At 34.6% G+C, this 14,702-nt stretch overlaps 1 protein-coding gene across 2 annotated transcripts in view; it reads left to right on the top strand.

The window, feature by feature from the left end:
- LOC143249719 (neurotrimin-like) overlaps positions 1-14,702 on the top strand; it is a 171,685-nt gene that overhangs the window by 16,403 nt on the left and 140,580 nt on the right. The window lies entirely within an intron of this gene.

The following is a 14,702-nucleotide window of genomic DNA, read 5'->3' as shown; positions in this document are numbered from 1 at the left end:
CTTTTGTTGATTACATAAAATAAAATCTATTTAATTTTCATAAAATAAAAACTGATTCTAGGACAATTCTGCTCTCAGAGAAATTAAAGTTAAGATTTAGAAAGTATGGTTAATTTATGTCTCTTTGACATAGCTCATTCTGAGGTAAATTGTGGAGTTTTATGATACTTTAAAAAATTATGAGCTGAACGAAGTCTAAAGTATACCAAAGATTAGTTGAATATTACTGTCATATTAGCTAGACTACACCCCCTATAGGTAAAAGAAATATTTTTTCTTATGATATTCAAATAGAACTTCTGATCAAAAATAAGCAAAAATTATAGATCAAAACTACTAAAAATACTTATATATTAATGAAACAAGTTCTATATAAGCGACTAACAAGAAGTATTTAATGTAATAATTATCACTCAGGAAAACAAATGTTTTCACTTGCATATTTAATCACGAGTTGAGTGCTCTCGATGTCCAAGATTCAAAACTCTTTAGTATCTTTTCTTGTGTAAACATTTTTATTTTTACTTCAGTAATTCGACACTCATATAAAGAACACTTGATATTCTCTTACTTAATTGGCATAGTACTTGAAAATAAATGAAAAATGAATAAGAGAGAAACCAGAAGAAGAAACAAGAGAAGAGAAAGGCTTGTATGCAATATATGTTTCTGTAGTATATCTATTGACAGCTCACTATCTAAACCCATGAATGTAACTTTGGACTAAAATGGGATAACAAACCAATGCCGCCGTAATAAGTGGAGCCTCAACAGTTTATTTTTATCTTAAAATCTAGAAACGAAAATGTGGTTCTTAAAAAGGGAGGATAGAAAACCCAGTGTTGTGTTTATATCACTTGTGAAATCATAACATTTCTTTGAAGTTGTTCAAAGAAGGTTGCACGTTGTGTTGTACCTATTGCAAGGACGAATCCAGAAGTTTAGTATTTTAGGCCTTAAGCTTACAAAAGAGTCATTAAGTCGTAAAATTAAGTGTGTATAGATCTGTATAACTATGAAAACTTTTGTATTAAATATGACTTTTATTATTATTCAACCATGAATAAATGTTATTTTCAAGTTCACTTTGATATTTTTGTTCTAAATTTATCACAAAGCTACATGAGGGTTGTTTGCATAACAGTCCCAAAATAAGCAGTCAAAGACTAAACAGAGGGCAGTTAATCATTACTACACACCGCCAATTCTTTGGCTACTTTTTTACCAACAAATAGCGTAATTTGTCATTTTTCATCACATTATAACGCCTTCGGGTCTGAAAGAAGGAATATTTTAGTTGAGATGGGAATTCGAGCCCGTAACCCTCAGATTGTGAGTTAAGCGACCTAACCACTTGGCCAATGTGGAAAGTTCATTTTGTATTATCCAAATAATATAATAAAATATTTTTTAAACAATTACTCTTTGATTCATTTGTTTAATGCCTTGAGGATTTTGTATTGAGATTTTACAAGTTTTTTTAACTTTTTTATTCAAAACATATATATATTAATTTTTATTTTTTATTAACATTATCAGAAAGAATAAAACTAAAACAGAAACTGTGAAGGTGAGCTGACTCAAATAAAAGTTACAGTAAACTACTCTTCTAGGGACATTTATATTAAACCAAAAGAGGCATTTAAATAGTTTGCTGCTATTTAAGCAGTTATCTCTGTAGCAATTAAACAACAAGAATGTTGTACAGTGATTTCTCTTTCAACATTTTAAACTGAAAGTGAGGAAACATATCTACGTCAGCACAAAACTCAAGTTCTTAACCTCTCGTGTTTGTTTTCATGTGAATTTATTATTATTTTTTTAGAAAGTCATGTTAATAACGTAGAATATTAACTGTTTGAGAATTTTAATATAGGTGGGTATTTATAAGACTTTTATTATTATTCAACCATTCAAATATTTCGTTGGTAATCTGTCGTCAGTGTATAATGTGGATAGGAATTTCTTTTGAGAAATGTTATTGAAATTGTTCTTGTGTGAAAATCAAATACATTCTCGCAATAGATTTGTTGACTCTCGTCTTCACATTTGACGTTTATTCTATAAGTGTTATATATATATATATCATTTCGTTGATATGAAATTTTAATAGTACATTTTGTGTTTCTCCAACTTTCAAATATAACTTTGCAGATTGAACGACTGGTCTTCTTTTGATCGACAACCCGTCCTCTTTATATACTCTTGGAATCAAAAGCGAACGCTACTGAATAAACATATAATTATAAAATGTTACTTCCTTGTATCGTGGAGGCAGAACACGTCAAGTATTTGTTGTTGTATTTTTTTTTTGGTAAGCGATAGAATACATATAATATAACAAAGTGCAAATGTTTACTACGATGAGTGATATACTTATGTAGTTTTTATACAAGTGGTTCATTTAAAGGAGTTATGTAAGAAAGAAATGTTTGTTCATAAAATGTTATTTATATTTTATTATCACAACACGAGCTACAGTCAACACTGACTCGAGATGTTTACATACTAACCATGGCCTAGCGCGTTAAGGCGTGCGCTTCGTAATCTGAGGGTCGCGGGTTCGCGCCCGAGTCGCGCCAAACATGCTCGCCCTCCCAGCCGTGGGGGCGTTGTAATGTGACGGTCAATCCCACTATTCGTTGGTAAAAGAGTAGCCCAAGAGTTGGCGGTGGGTGGTGATGACTAGCTGCCTTCCCTCTAGTCTTACACTGCTAAATTAGGGACGGCTAGCACAGATAGCCCTCGAGTAGCTTTGTGCGAAATTCCAAAACAAACAAACAAACATACTAACCACATAAGAGGCCCATTAGACTTGTTCACTCCATCTTGCACATGTTTATCGGATGTGTACATTGTGTTTCACTCAAAATACCCCAGTTATTTCTATTGAACTGTATCACCCGACGGTTGTAAACAATACTGATCAGTCCCTACGTGAATCTTAAATCTTACATAAAATATTGGTTCAAATGCATAATACATAACAAGAAACAATATCCTGTTCACTATGTTTCAACAAGATAATAAAATAAATCCACTCTAATAGCTTGGTTTTCCTGTTGGAGAGTAACAATCCACACTGCCGAACAACCAAAGAATCACTTGTTTTACGGTACAACATTTTTATTAGTTAATTAGCTTTAACAAAGGGAATATTAGACGTGAACGCCATTTTAAGGATATATTTTCGGAACTTGTCGAACGTTGTAAGAAATCTCTCAAATAATAAACAGTGCTCGTGTACACCGAACTAAATGCAAATATCTATTTAATTCACTTTTGTTTCAAAATTAAACAAAAACTGCAGCTTATCTATGAGATTCGGGTCAAAAGGATTGTAAATGTGATTACTTTCCTCAAGATGTTCTCTTTTTTACATTATATTGTTTAGTGTCATCTTTCACACATTGTTTTGAAATATATAACATTGTATGTGTTTTGTTTGAAATTGGACCTTTTATGTTGAACTATGTCTTTAAAAATATCAGCTAGTATCTTACGTATCGCATGCCTTCGTTCTTATATTAGTTACAAAGAATAAACAAAAACATTATTGATTTCACTCTGTGGGGCCCGGCATGGCCAGGTGGTTAAGGCACTCGACTCGTAATCAGAGAGTCGCATGTTTGAATCCCCGTCGCACCAAACATGCTCGTCCTTTGAGTTGTGGTGGCATTATAATGTGACGGTCAATCCCACTATTCATTGGTCAAAGAAAAGCCCAATATTGGCAGTGGGTGGTGATGACTAGCTGCCTTCCCTCTAGTCTTACACTGCTAAATTAGGGACGGCTAGTACAGATAGCCCTCGTGTAGCTTTGCGCGAAATTCAAAACAAACAAATTCACTCTGTGGTGTATAGATCCATCCTTGACTCGAATGAATAAAAACAAAAAAAAAAAACACTTTGAACGGACAAGCGTCATTTTTCACGTGTTATGATTATTGTGCTACATTCTATGAAGTGTTCGATATGTAATTCTATATCAAAGAACCGATATGTTCCTTTTTGTGTTTGTTTGTTTTTACTGATAAAATTTTATCACCATGGTCACTCTTTGACTAGGATATAAGAACAAAATCTAACTAACGCAGGTGAAAATATTATATATATATATATATTGTCTCGCAACACGAAATCGTCTGATTCTACTCTTTACCTTGTGTTATCGTTAAAATGTTGATGAAATAATTGTGAAACATTTGCTATTTTTGGATGGAAAATATCTATGCTTGGTGCAAAATTTGGTTGGATTTAGACATATTTTTACTTTAATAACAAATCAGCACATGGATTAAATTAGCTAAAATGTGAAATTACCAGACAACTTTGCAGATGGATCTAAGTTATTGTAACAATCGTTGTAAACTTAAATGCTAAGCCTAGTTACTTATCATTATTATTATGTATCCCACCTTATTTTCGAATAGTTTTGTTTCTCAAGTTCCGACTGACCTGCTGTCTTCTGGGGAGTTCACAGAAGAATGATGGTTTTTAAAATATACTGATTGTAGAGCATAAGTAAAACAAAACTGTTTAATTACGTTTCAAAAAAGAGAACTTTAGAAATAGTATATTTATAAAAGAACAGAACTTGATAAAATACTTTCAGATTGTGTGTTTTTGTTTTGAATTTCGCGCAAAGCTACTCGAGGGTTATCTGCGCTAGCCATCCCTAATTTTGCAGTGTAAGACTAGAGGAAAGGCAGCTAGTCATCACCACCCACCACCAACTCTTGGGTTACTCTTTTACCAACGAATAGTGAAATTGACCGTCACATTATAACGCCCCCACGGCTAAAAGGGCGAACATGTTTGGCGCGACGGAAATGCAAACCCGCGATCCTCAGATTACGAGTCGCACGCCTTAACCCACCTGGCCATGGCGGACCATTCAAATTTTTTTTTACATGGAACGTGTCAACATGGGTTTGTTGCATTTCGTGGAAAGCTACATGAAAGCTATCTGTCCCAGCGTTTTATAATTTTGAAGTAATAGACTTCAGATAAGCAACTATTTAACATTGGCGTTCATCAACTTTGAGCTACTATTGTGATAAATTATTGGGATCTAACAGTCACTCTTATTACAGAGCTCGGGACACAAAGTGAGGAATACGATTTGTTTTGCATTACCTGTCACTATTCACTCTTAGACCTACCTAAATGATGTAACTTTAACCAAATTTGTTTAAAAAACAAAAACAATATAGGCAAAGAAATCGTAGGTATTTGTTTTTAGATATTCTGAAATATTTAGAACTTATTTTTTTATATGACATAAATTGTGATATTCAGACATATTAAATATTTTCTACCTACTTTTATTAATATAGTAAGCTTTAATTTTTTTTCGTTTAATCTATTTTTATGTAGTTTTAGCAGAGACATATGATCCATAAATTTGTTGAAATTGTGTTTTTCTTGCTTCCTTTGTTGCCCTCTAGCATATAGTACATATTTTGGCTACTTAGATGTTGTGGCAACTTTACATTTTGTGTCTAAATAGGCTATTAACAGAAGTGTCTTTTTGTGGTTGAGTAGATGATGTCTAGAAGCTATTATAGCCTTTATTTGTTGTACGAGAATGCTCATTCACGTGATAATGTGTGCTGCTTCTTGTTAAAAACGGAAGTTATCTTTGAGCACTGTTAGCACTTTTAGTCAGAATAAAGCTCTATGTAATCCTACTTGACTGGCGAAATTAGTCAATCATTGGAAGGACAACTTTTATTCACTGTTCATATAGAAAAACAACTCTCCAACAAACAAGCATGCATACTATGCTTTATTTCGTTGTGGGTCCGGCATGGTCAGGTGGTTGAGGCCCTAGACTCGTAATATGAGGGTCGCAGGCTCTAATCTCAATCACATCAAACATGCTCGCCCTTTCAGCTGTGGGGACTTTATAATGTGACGTTCAATCCCACTATTTGTTATTAAAAGAGTAGCCTAAGTGTTGGCGGTGGGTGGTGATCATTAGCTGCCTTCTATCTAATCTTATACTGCTAAATTAGAAACTGCTAACGCAGATAGCCCTGCTGTAGTTTTGCGCAAAATTCAAAACACAAACCAACTGTTTTGTTGTTTGATATTTAATAGATATTCTTGAATATTGTGTTTTACTTTACATCATGTATCCATTTGGCTGATTTCGTAGATTGAAACTCGGTCATTTATCTAAATTCATAATTATTTCACAATCTTTCGAGAAAATATATTTTAGTAAAGCTAATCTACCTGATACTTGTGAGGTTTTCTGTTTTCACACAAGCTATTATTGGCCCTTGCTTGATATCTTGAGTATATAAATTGAAACTAAAGCTTTTACTAGAAGGATGGCTTATTCCCAAACCAAAAATACTTATAGCTAAGAAGAAGAGTTTACTGCCAGAGAAAATCGTACAAGAGAGGTGTTCAATCCAGGAAACGTCCTTCCCTGAACTTAAGACTTTCATAAATTCCTAAAGCCACAGACTCAGAAAAATTGGCTAATGTCTGACTTGCCATTAAACATGACATTATGCAGAACTTTATAATGAGTTTCAATGAGAAACTCAATGTTCTACCACCCTTGACCAGGAACCAATTATTTATCCTGCAAGGGAGAGACCTTTGTCAACACCAAAGATTACTTTCAGAGTGAACAAAAATATTTTATTCCAATGTTAAAAGATGTTAAACGATATTTGTACTGGCTTTTGAAGTGTTTCAGTCAGGTAGTTGCCTATAATGGTTGGACTGGGATCAGTCAATTCCATGATTTATTCTGAGCTTCAATAGTCCAGTCCAGTATGCTATAAAACATCTAGAGGAGAAACAGAGGAACTGTAACACGAGTTAATCCTGTACAGAACTGGTTGATCCAACAGGTTCACTTCAAGGCTTAGAAGAGGACTGGAACCAAGAGTTTGACTAATTATGCAGTTGCTTTGCCCCAAATGCATTTTAGCAGCAAAACCAAAGAGAATATTTATTTGTTGAGGGACTTCCTTACAAACTGTTGAAGAAACACCTGGATGTAAGGAATATACACACCTTGACAGTTTACGTTGTGATCCAGTTTGAAGTAGTAATTTCGGACTGTTCATTATAGAAGAAAAAGCTTACAGCAAGAGCTGTAGCGGCTACATGTCAAATAGGTGTCTTTACCATGTTCAGTTAGAGCCATAGTAAAAAATAACTATTTGTCTATATATGTTGACACTGTGATGGAACCACACTGATTCCAAATGAATGATAAAGGTTATCAAGGTTTATCCATTGAATTCACTTTGCAGTCATCTGGACGTTATCCAACACAAGTGTAATGAAACATTTACTTCACTTGCAGACTGATGGAGAACTGGCAGATAAAGCTGTCCATAATGACCAAACAGAAGAGCTATTAGTTCCACTAATTCTTGGTGCCAGATCGCCATGGCGACTTAAAACGTCATCGTGGTATTTAATATTTATCCCATTTTATTTCTGCAAAGCGCTGTGCTAAACAGAACTTGAAAGTAGAACAGTTATAAACTTTTGAAAGTCAGGAATGATTTTCGCGTCTTTTGTGTCATAAATCGAACTTTGTTTCCGGGATTATGAAGGAAGAATCAGCACTTTTTCATTTTTTTTTCAGGGATTACAGTTGCGCGATACGTTACTAGTATCGTGCCATTTTGTTTTTCTTCTTTCTCTCAAATCAACCAATTAGTGCGTGTGTTTAGATTCATATGGGACCAGAGGCAGTTACTTCAGGTAGCACTACCAAGTGGTTGTTGATATTATGTGATCGTCAGCATGCACTCGTTGCTGTGAGAATAAATAAATCTACACTGATGTATCGATTATCTGCTCTGGTCTGGAGAAGCAAAAAATCTCTGATAACAGAAACAGTTGATAATCTAGACACTAATATTTTTTACTAATGAGTCCGTTGCTTGAGCTAAATAACATTTTCAACATATTTATGGTCCTTGTTTTAAACTGTAATCTTTATATTGTCATATAATTGCATTATTATGAAAAATTATAAAAGTCACCAAAATCATAACAATCATGAAATCCAAGTGCCAATCAGCCAGTCAGTCGGTCATGTTCGATTTATCCAACATTTGTGAGTTAAACGAGTTCAATTCCATTTTTTTTTCTCCTACAATACTTCCTCTTTTGACTGGTCGTTTCCGTTTGAGTTTAATTTAGTTTATAACGTATATTAAATATCTCCTAAATTTCGACACTTTTACTGTCAGAGACACGGAAGAGCATTAGCACCCTATCAACACCAGTGAAAAATAAAACAAAAATTAGCTCATATCTAAGTTTGAAAATTATTGCAAAAGAGTCTTTTGTTAAAATAGACTGAAGATACTATGAGTAGTTGGACGACACCCCAACACAATCTGAACATGTATCTGTAATTAAAGGACACACGATGTACAGCATAGAATAGTGGATGACAACTGCAGTTGAGTGAAATTTAAAAAAAAAATATATTAATGTGTGTTTTTGTGCACCATGTTTTAAACCACAAACCAAATAAAGTTAACTAAGCTAGAAATATTTTACATTTCTTCCTCAACAGTTAGAAATGAAAGTCTTGAAACGGTCAACTTACGATTTGAAAGTACACCAGATCCTGTACGCGAAAATCCTGGACATCATGCAACACTTAAACTCTTGCAACCAAGATTAATTTCATTATTTTTAAACAGTGTAATGGTACAATAAACCTAAGAACATTGGGAAAAAGATAAAACTGTGAATAGTCGAAGATCGCGGAAAATCGAGGCACTTGTGTAGACCCCATTTCCCAGTTCAAACATTAGTGAAGTTAAGTGATGTACGTATGACTTCCTCCAGAGTTTTTGAGTTGGCTCCTAAATCTGGAAATATTTGTCAAGGACTGCAGTAGCTGCAAGCTAACCAACAGTACTCATATTTCACTGAGTTGTAAAGTAGTCCCAGTTATGACTCAGAAAGTCAAGAACAGCCAGCAGCACGTGGTGGATACTAACGAACAGTGACGGAGCCCAAATCAGCTCTGGTCACTTAGTAATGACTATTACTTCTAGGTAAAACCAAAGTTACCTTTTAGCATGGAGTGTCAGTTTTAGTCCCTGCCACACCAAACATGCTTACCCTTTCACCCGTGGGGCGTTATAACGTTACGGACCATTACACTATTCGTCGATAAAAGAGTAGCCCAATAATTTGTTGTGGGTGGTGATAATTAGCTGCCTTCCCTCTAGTCTTGTACTGCTAAATTAGAGACGGATAGCGAACATAGTTCTCGTGTAGCTTTGCGTGAAATTTAAAAACAAACAAACAGTTTTAGTTAGAACAAGTTTTCATCTATTCCTATTTGGTTCGAGACATAATAAGATCGATAGAAAAAGAACTGTCCAGCATTCCCGCAAGTAAACATATTGTGTTTTACTTATTTGTTTTACATCCAAAAAAGATTGTTTCGTTTTTACATGCAGTCTATTTATTTCTAATCTTAAAAATCGGATGTTTATTTAAATTAAGATTTGCTTCACAGCTTTCCTGATCCAACTCCTCGTTGCAAAATGGACCTATATGATACTTGCATTCAGTAATAGTCGGTGATGGTCACTTTAGATATGTGCTTTTCTTAATGAAGGTATAGTACCTTCAGAAATATCAGTTTAATGGTTACTTTATTAACGACATGTATAAACTGAGTATAACACATTGGATAGGTTCCTGTGCGTATAGCTGTTATATCTTAGCACGAGAAATTTTATTTTTTACGTTATGCGGAAATAAAAATCAATACTTTAGCTGTATCAAATAAAGAATTTTGTCAAATATTTGTTTTTGTGTTCACATTGTAACAATAAAACCTACAGTTGACACGACACCAAAAATGGTTTCTCTTGTCTCACCAATTACTCTAATGGATATTTCAATGTAAATTCTATAAGGCTACTGTTAAGTACGAGTCAGGACCTACTATAAAAATCTGATTTTAACAGATACTGTTTCATATACCATGTTAACGTTAGATAAGAGAGTTAAAAAATTTATTGTTTACTGTATGTTTAATGGATGACCTTGAAGAATTTATGTGACCAGTTTTTCTAATATACTGGATCTATTAAAATCACTTTTGTTTCATACATTAAGTATAAATCCCAGTTTTTATTCATTATGCATAGAAAATAGCGTTTAAAGCCACGATATTCATTTCAGTTTTCTCGCGTTGTGGACCTTAACCTGATCATACGTTATATAAACATCCTAGTTTTTATTTTTTACGTTATGTATAGAAAACAGTTCTTTAAACTTTGGGTATTTTCCTCAACTTATATATATATTAATTGAAAGTTTTTACACTTCATATAAAAAAAAGAAAAAACAATTAACAAATAAACATTGAAATAAAAGAAACGCATTTTTAGAAAGGAACTTTCTTAACGAGTTGTAGGAACTCAGTGAAAATTCGATTTGGACAACTGACAAATCATCGGTACCACATTTTTAGTGAAAATTAAATTTATATTACAGTTATGACAGAAAGTGTTCGTACCCCTGCGTCGTGAGTAGTTTTTCCTTATAACGTAAAAGGTATCACGATTAGGATAATGAAAGTAAAGTATATTACAAATATTAAAATAGCACACATCTACATAAATTTTCAGTCTAGTATATAAGTAGTTTATAAATGTTGGCTGCGTTTATGTTTATGCAAGCATGGTTTAAATTAATCACAAACACGCTTAGTGGAATTGAGATATATTGAAGTGCTGACCAAGGAAACGTTGATTAGAGCCCCTAACATGATCTTCTTAAAGAATAAAGAAAAAAAGGTACAGTAGCTTTCTACACCATTACATCACCCTCAGCACCTTGTTTTGCTGGAAGAGCAGAAGCAGGCTTAAGTGTCTTACAGTTACGACAGAAAGTGTTTGTACCATTGCGTCGTGAGTAGTTTTTCTTCATAACTTAAAAAGTATCACGATTAAAATAATGAAAGTAGAGTATATTATAAATATTATACTAACACACATCTACATAAACTTTTATGCAAATTGAACGACAAATAAACTATTTATAAACGAACGAACAAACATAGGAGAAGCAGAAAGTGTTCGTGCGCCTACTTTAATGTTCAGTTGTGTACCTTTGAGGTGCATTACTTGGCGCAATCTCTCCTCATAGCCCTCCATGATCGTTTGATAGTATTCGAATGGTGTTTTCTTCCATTCTTCTTTACAGAAGACTTCCAACTCTTGCAAGTTTTTCGTTTGACGCTGGTCTTCAACTCATGCCAAACGTTTTCAATTGGGTTGAGATCGGATGACTGCGATGGCCACTCCAGAACGCTTATATGGTTCCTCTGCAACCAGGATTGCACATATTTGGATTTTTGCTTAAGGTCATTGTCGTGCTGAAAGATCCAAAGACGCCCAAGCCGCAAGTTCCGAGCATCTTGATATAAGTGCCTAATATATCAAGGTACTCTTCTTTTTTCATGATTTCGTTGACGCGGTGAAGGCTGCCTGCATCAGAAGAGCTGAAGGAGCCCCATAGCATGATCGAGCCACTTCCGTGTTTAACTGTAGGGACGGTGTTCTTTGAAAGATTTCGTTCCCCCTTCTTATGGAAAATATAGCGAACATCATTGTGGCCGAAAAACACGATTTTAGTTTCGTCTGACCAAAGAATACTCTTCCAATAGGTAAAGAGTTTATCTACATGCTTTCTTGCATACCTTCTGCAATCGTGCTTCTAAATGAACAAGCTTTAAATATAGAGTTCTACGAGGACGGCATGCTTTGAACACAGAAGAGCGTAACATGTTCGTAACTGTAGAGGTGCTTACTTCAACCCCAGTTTCCCTCACCAGTTTCTGTATGTCATTACGTGTTAAACGAGAATTCCTACTAACTTCTCTGAGAACCTTTCTCTTGGTCTATCTGGAATTTTGGTGGAACGTCCGGAACGAGGGAGGTTAGGAGTTGATCCTGTAAGCGTAAATTTGGCAATTATGCTTTGAACAGTAGATTTCGGCACATTAAGTTGTGTATCAATACCGGAAAGAAACACACGAGACTTGTATTTTACAATAATTTGGTTTTTTAAATCATTGGACAATTGTTGTTTTTAATATTGCTTATACATGTCAGAAAAAGTCGTTTGATACAGCTTGGCAGGTTTTCTGAGAGGCTAGGAAAAAAATGGTGTAATAAAATAAATAGTAATCTAAAGGTCGCGGGTTTGAATCCCGGTCGCACCAAACATGCTCACCCTTTCAGCCGTGGGGGTGTTATAATGTGACGGTCAATCCCATTATTTGTTGGTAAAAGAGTAGCCCAAGTGTTGGCGGTGGGTGATGATGACTAGCTTCCTCCCCTCTAGTCTTACACTACTAAATTATAGACGGCTAGCGCAGATAGCCCTCGAGTAGCTTTGCGCGAAATTCAAAACAAACAAACAAACATATTAACACTAACGATGCGACAGAAATATTTCGCGTACAGTAAAGATAAGTGTTCCAGATCTGATATGGAAGAGACTGAAAGCTAGAGACTCAAGAGATACCTGAGATTATTACAACTACTCATAATATCATTACAAAATATTTTCATAAATAGATGAAGTGAAAACAATATGTAGTGAGAATATTTGTTTATTTGCTTTGAATTTCGCGCAAAGCTACTTGTAGGGTTGACCGTCACATTATAACGCACCCGCGGCTGAAAGAGCTAGCATATTTGGTGCAACGGGGATTCGAACCCGCGATCCTCGGATTACGAGTCACACGCTTTAACCCACCTGGCCATGCCGGGCCAGTGAGGATATAACTAATGAAAACAAGTGTGCTGGAACGACAGAAGATAGGACACGAAAAAAGTATTTTATGAAATTTTGAATAACCAAACCTAGTATACTTCCTGTAATGATAAAAGTAGTTCATATAGAGTTAACTCTCAAGACGAGAAATGTATTTATTTTGCTGGACGGTGGTGTAAAAGTTAAGCCGCTCAGCGTATGTTTTGTCTTTTTCTTTCTTTTCCTCTGACTTTCGTTGATAGAAAAGACTTACAAAAACTGGATGATAAGATGTAATACGAGCTGTCATAACAAGCATGATGCTTATGATGTAGTTTTGTTGATAGATGAAAATCAAACAAAACATTCAGCTTTAGCGCTAGAATGGAAATAGAAGAACAAAATAAGTTTCAGACGATAATAAACGTGTGAATAATATCGAGCTTATATATATTATTGTACAAGTTTCCTATGCTCAGCATGTAGTTTTGTTTTATTCGGTGAGAACGAGAATAAAATGTACTCTTCTTAATTATGGCGATAACGTTTTATTCGCTGTATTACAAGCTCTACAGACTCTCTTAACTGACGTTCAGTAAGTGACTCAAGTTCAGAGCAGATTCTAACACAGTTTCACTTAGTATTTTTACCTCATCAAACAGAAACTCAATAAACACGACACTGAACTAAGTAACCGACTAAGAGACTCAAACAAATAACATTTTATTATTTTAGACCCGATATCTCTACAGGTTCAATAAAAAATAATTAGCTACTCTAACCTTCCTCGAGATTTTTAAAACATTATTTGTTTGTTTGAAGTTTAGCACAAAGATACACAATGTGCTATCTGTGCTCTGCCCAACACGGTATCGAAACCTGGATTCTAGCATTGTAAGTCCGCAGATATACCGCTTTGCCAATGGAGTGCTAGATATTATTTAAATGTATGGTTTTTGAGTATTCTTTTCAGATTTGTACCAACAAAAGTTGGTTGCATATACATGACACATTTTTACGCTTTTCCATGTACATTGATATATTTATCAATATCTCAGAATTTGCTTTACACGTTAATAACTTTACTTTACATGAATTGCATGATGATTAATTATTTTTCAACTCATAGATATACATAAAAGGTCAAACAGTAAAGGTCAGTTGAAATATTTAAACTTCAAACAATTATAAGAAATAATACTTTTGTTAGAGGAACCAATAATTGATATTTTGAAATAGTTCGCATGTATAAAAATATTATTTGTTTGTTTGTTTTTTTGATTTTCGCTCAAAGCTGCACGAAAGCTATCTGCGCTAGTCGGCCCTAATACAGCAGTGTAAGACTAGAGGAAAGGCAGCTAGTGCTCACCGCCCACCGCCAACTCTTGGGCTACTCTTTTACCAACGAACAGTGGGATTGATCGTAACATTATATCATCCACAAAACTGATAGGGCAAGCATCATGATGTGACAGGAATTTGAACCCGCAACACCCTCATATATATATATATACATACAGAGTTTAGTGCGGTATATAAAAATGATTTTAAATAAACAAATTTGCGATACACGTGACAACCACAGCCAATATAAAGTCATGATAGAACGAAATGTATCAGGACGACATTTTGATTTTGATGTTTTAAAGATGATCTGACGCAATCGCTTTTACGAAGGATACCGAACAGCTCTTTCCGAGGTAAAATATGAATATACTCATATCATAAACATATGTTCAGAATAAAGATTTAGAATTTCGAAGACGGGGACATCTCTTATACTTAATAGTATCGGAAAACAGAGGCGTAAAAGCCATCTAGCAAGAGACCTGCTACAAGTCGTACCTCATCTGTTGTTAGTTAAGTGCAGAATTCTGTAACATTCGAGAATCTACGAATAAAAACATTAGTGACAG

This window comes from Tachypleus tridentatus, chromosome 4 (genome assembly GCF_004210375.1).
Source record: "Tachypleus tridentatus isolate NWPU-2018 chromosome 4, ASM421037v1, whole genome shotgun sequence".
NCBI classification, from domain to species: Eukaryota; Metazoa; Arthropoda; class Merostomata; order Xiphosura; family Limulidae; genus Tachypleus; species Tachypleus tridentatus.
The sequence above is the reverse complement of the archived record's forward strand: the minus strand, read 5'-3'. Positions and strand labels throughout refer to the sequence as shown.